Source organism: Mus caroli, chromosome 12 (genome assembly GCF_900094665.2).
Source record: "Mus caroli chromosome 12, CAROLI_EIJ_v1.1, whole genome shotgun sequence".
NCBI classification, from domain to species: Eukaryota; Metazoa; Chordata; class Mammalia; order Rodentia; family Muridae; genus Mus; species Mus caroli.
The window spans coordinates 77,023,780-77,028,952 of NC_034581.1; the positions used below are offsets into that span (position 1 = coordinate 77,023,780).

Here is a 5,173-nt window from a genome sequence, read left to right on the forward strand (position 1 = left end):
GTCATCCAACATCTCGTTTCAGGACTCCCAGGTTAAAATGTCCATTCAAGTTACCCTTGTTCATTTGAATGTCAAAGCTTCTCTTCTTGCCCAAGGATATTGTGCATACTTTCCCCCTTAGATTCCCTTTTGTATTGTTTCAAGATAGTATCAGCCACAAAGCGCTCCCAAAGCTGTGTGGTGTAAACGTTGAATAAATAAAACCACGAGGTTAGCAACAATATCTCTGACGAACGTACTGGCTCATTTTAATTTAGAGGACGCCAGCCCCACGTCAGTGAGGGATTCAAAAGCTACCCGGACAGCACCCCAGGCCAGAATCGTGAGCACCTTGGCGCCACTAAAGTTTCAGTACCCGGTCATCCTGGCAGCGAGGAGAGGAGCCTTGGCTTGCTTAACACAGTCCCTCGGTTTTCTAGGTAGCTGCTCGGTTGCCTGGAATCTGCAGATTATTTTTTTCTCCGCTTGCTGCACGAAGCCTGATCCGTATCCCGGGCGGCGCTGGGACAGGTGAGCCTGGCGGCGGCGACCTAAGGGCGTGCTCAGGTGTCAGGGTCCCGCTCATAGCGCGTGGCTCAGGCCAGGTGCGGGCGCCCAGGTGCGCGGCGCGGGGCTGCAGCTGCTCTGGGTCCCCGACAGCGGGCGCCGCTGCGGCAGCGGCCGAGCCGAGCGCTTGGGCTGCGCGACTCCGGGCATTTCCTTGGCGATCGGCCCCCGCCCGGTGGCCAAGAACTCCGCCCGGGGGCGCCCCGGGGTCCCTGTTGCTGCGGGCGCCGAGGGGGCGGTTCCGGTCCGGACCAGCGAGGGGCAAGGGAAACACCCCGGGAGCCCCGCGCCCTGGCACCATGCGACCCGCCGCGCCTCCTCCCGGGTCCGGGGCTGTACAGTGTGCTCGCTGAGCCCCCTGCGGTCGCCGCCTCGGAGAGTGGCACCAAGAAGGTGGAAGAGGAGGAGAAGGCGACACTCGGGAGAGCAGTGCCCGGACAGATTTGGCCGCTCCTCCACCCCTGAGAGCTGGCGACTCCCGGGTTCCCCAGCCTTATCATGAGCCGGGCGCCAGCCGGGCTTTAGGAGAAACTGAGACGCCGGAGCGAGTCGAGACAATTCTTTGGTTGCTAAGGTAATTGTAGTTGGACAAAAACGGGACAAGAAAAGAACCCAGAGGAAAAGGAATGGAAGCCGCACCCGCGCCCCGATCTGTGTGGCTTGCATTCCTCGGGGGTGGGCGCTTGTCCATTTCGGATGCGTGACAGGTGCGGGTGTGTGTCTGCAGTTTGGGACTGTGCAGGGCGAGCTTACGTAAGTGACTCGGCGAGCTGGCGTGCGGACTTGTGTGGGATGGGTGCAGGTCTGCGTGGAAATCGCCTTCCTGGCTTTGGGGTGGGACGCGCTCCGAGCCTGGGCCTGGAGGGCGTGCGGGGCCCCGAAGGTTTTCTCTTCTTCCCAGCCATCCGCTCGGAGAGCGCAGGTGGGGGAGTCTACCTCCAGCAACTTTTCCCGAGAATAAGCTCCCGATTTGTGGGTTGAAAGGGCGAGGCTCCGTGGTGAGGTGAGGACCGCAGGGGCAGGTGGTGAGGTCTGAGGCTTGGGAATTGCCTTCACAGACGGTAGGTATAGGCTTTTCTGAGCAGGTCAGGCTGCTTAAAAAGTGTGATGAGGGAAGTGACCCAGAAAATTTAAATTTGTTCAGAGGAGAAGCTGCGGGTTTCCATTCTTTTTTAATTTGACAAAGTGGGTGCGTTTTCTCTCTCATGGAGACAGTGGCATTTCTAAGTCTGCAAATAAATTGAAGATATTTTGAATCTCGTTGGTTTGGAATTATTCTCGCAGCATCAGTGCCTGCTTAGAAACTGGACCTGTAGGTAAGTTCTGATAAATGCCCTTTAGCAGCCCTAAAGGAAAACTTGAAAGGCAACCAGGAGGAGGTTAAAGCCCACCATTTCATCTTTTTCTCTCCAGGGAGAATGGGAGAGTAAGACCTGGGTTGGTGCTTAGGCTGTTAGAGGATGGGTTGCCAGTATGTGCGCGATGCGTCGAAGCCCTTTGCTGTCCGAGGATAGCACATATACTATACACAAGGCTCCCACAAGTCAGTTTCACAACTAGGTAGATGGGCAATTGTGTGGAGTTGGATCTGGGCTGCCTGAAAGTTTCTGTGACTTCTGTATTTATTCTTGCTCTGAACTTACTTTGCATTAGAAGGGACTTATTCCTTCAAAGTGGAGAACAGAGGGAAACAGGGCAGTTCCCACAGACACACCTTTGTAAGCCAAAGCCTCTATGCACCGGTACTGCAGAGATGATAAATTGAGTTCTCTGCTAGGGCTGTTAATCTAAGTCGTGTACTACCGAGGTGATCTTGGGCACTGTAAGCTCCAGTGTGGGGAAAGCTTCCTTCCACTAACTCCTTCCTTCCTTCCCTAAAGCAGCTGTAGAGTTTAGAAGTGTCAGCTGCTGGGAGGTATTCGGTGAAGGGGATAGCTCTTGATGTTTTCCTTTCCATAGTCTTAACTTGGCTCTTCATTCTCCTTCTGAAATTTCAGTTAGCATTCACCGAGCTTATTCTGCTGAGAGACTTTCAGTAAAACGTTTTTCTTTGAAGCTATCAATTCGTCACATCAAATGTGACAGGAAAAGGATGCCTGTGTGGCTTCGAGGTCTCTTTAAATGAGACTTATTTGCTTATTTATGATTTATGAAATCAGATAGCCAACATAAATGTTTTTTTTTTAAATCAGCAAACACTTATGGGGGAAAAAGACTCATTGGGCAATGAAATTTGCCAGTAAATTTCAAGATCTTACTGTCCCACAGGAATGGACGTGTGTGTGTGTGTGTGTGTGTGTGTGTGTGTGTGTGTGTGTGTGAAGGCAAGATCATTCTGATCCCTGTGTTTCTGGTTTTCTCTCATGTTTTTCTTCTCTGAGGTCCTGCACATTCCAGGGGTTAAACATGGAGATAAGAGAGAGAAGCTGTCTACCACATTTTTGTGGGGTTTTTTTTTTTCATTTCAAAAGGGATGCTCTCAGAGGGCTCAAGACTGGGATTAATTTTTTCCTTTAGCTCCGCAGCTTGTCTTAATTCTTGGTGCTTTGAACCTCAGTATGCATTTAACCTCCTTGTTTATTTTCAGGGCGTCTGGGAGAATACATTTAATGAAGTTCATCTTCATGGTATCATATGGTGCCATATAAATAATTGCTCTAATACTATCTGTCCTGCCATATAGGAAGGGATAGAAATACAAAATCAACCTTTCTGCAGAATGATATGGGTAGAAAATGGTCAAAAACAAAACCAAAAAACAAACCAGTTTTACTTTCCCCTCATGACTAGAGAAGTCTCATTCACCTAGTGGAAACAATTTGGGGAAGAGAAAGACTCTCTTCAATGTCCCACAGCCACTGACACAGCTGTTGCCATTTTTTTTCAAACTACATTCCTCCAGATGTTAAGCTTGATAAGTCTTCATGGGGCCCCCCTTCTTACCTCTGGATTTTCAAATCTCATAAATTGAAGTTCTGTCTTGTCGAATGCTTGGGAAAGAATTGCTAATATCTTAGGCCATTTCAGTAGGATCAGGCTGCAGTATTCATTTGCAAATATATTTTCAAAAATAGTCCTCTATCCTTTGGAAGGCAGAGTTCGAGCTTCCAGCTGAAAGGAACTGGGATGGGGGAGGAGCTGGGATGAGGCGCCCCACCCTTTCCAATGTGGGCCATGAAGCAGCAGAAGGAACACTGGCTATTCAGGTGGGAGACCTCAGTTGTGGCTGCAGTTTGTCTGTAACTCTTCTGGAAGGGCAGGGGACTTTCAGATTTAGCTCAATGAGCTTATGACCTATGTGTCGCTTTGACTTTTGATGAGAATGGTCTGTTTGAAGAGGTTCTGGCTCACTCCACCCGGAGTTAGCCTGTGAATTTACACTTTCAACAAATCTCTGACTCTGCTGACCATATGAGACCGATAACCCTTTTGGAGCCAAAGTCTCCCATTCCTGTAAGCAACCAGGTTCCCCAGTACTTACCTGCCAACCACTTTGTTTCCAGCCAGTTGGTCAGGAAACGCTGGCTCAATCAATATCAGTTTTCTCTATAGGAGGTAAAATTTTCCAAACTAGTCAAGATAGAAAAGAGACACCCAGAACTTGGTACTGTGGAGTTTGTAGTAAGAGTAATTATTAGTCACATAACCCAGTTCTTCAAACAGCAGGGAAGGGAAGACGGCTTACACATAGGCAATTAAATTGAACAGTAACCTTAATGACTTGCATTAAATAACTAGGAATAGGGGCCCAAGACATTGTAAACCACGAACCGAATGCCTCCCAGTTGCATTCTGGGATCCTGTAAGAGGCAAGTCTTTGCTACCACGTGGCAGTTGGCCCTCTGTATCTGTAGGGTCCTCATCTGCCCATCCAACCAACTGCTGATCAAAACTTCAGAAAAAGATGTATTTGTGCTGAACACGTACAAACCCTGCCCCCATTTATCATTCCTGTGGTGGTTAGTTTTAACTGTCAATGTGGCACAGCCTGGATCTACCTGGAAAGAGAGTCCCGATGAAGGATTCTTTAGATCCGGTTGGTCATGGATACATCTGTGGAAGATTGTCTTCGTTGTCTTTATAGATGGGGAGGAGCCAGCCTGGAAGTGAGTGGCACCATTCCCAAGTTTTGGGCACTGGACTTTATTGGAGGAGGAGAAACTAAGTAAGTGTTAAGCAGGCAGACACTTGTTCTCTCTGCTCTTCATTATGGGTGTGCTGGGACCAGCTTCCTTAAGCTCTTGTCCATGGCTTCCCCACAAGGATGAACCAGAAACTGTGAGCCAAAACAGACCCCTTCATTCACACACACACACACACACACACACATATGAATATATATCCATATATATATAATATCTATCTATCTACCTATCTACCTATCTATCTATCTATCATCTATCTATCTATCTATCTATCTATCTATCTATCTATCTATCTATCATCTATCTATCTATCATCTATCTATCTATCATCTATCTATCTATCATCTATCTATCTATCTATCTATCTATTATCTATCTATCTATCTATCTATCTATCATCTATCTATCATCTATCTATCTCTATCTATCTATCTATCTATCTATCTATCTATCTATCTATCTATCTATCTATCATCTATCTA

At 47.9% G+C, this 5,173-nt stretch overlaps 1 protein-coding gene across 7 annotated transcripts in view; it reads left to right on the forward strand.

The window, feature by feature from the left end:
* Window positions 1-303: 303 nt before the first annotated feature.
* Rgs6 (regulator of G protein signaling 6) overlaps window positions 304-5,173 on the forward strand; it is a 516,963-nt gene continuing 512,093 nt past the window's right edge. For 2 of the 7 annotated variants that reach the window (XM_029484450.1, XM_021178714.2), the window contains exon 1: window positions 657-1,120. The gene's annotated coding sequence lies outside the window, so the exon portion shown is untranslated. The other 5 variants (XM_029484451.1, XM_029484452.1, XM_029484455.1 and 2 more) reach the window with 5 other exon arrangements.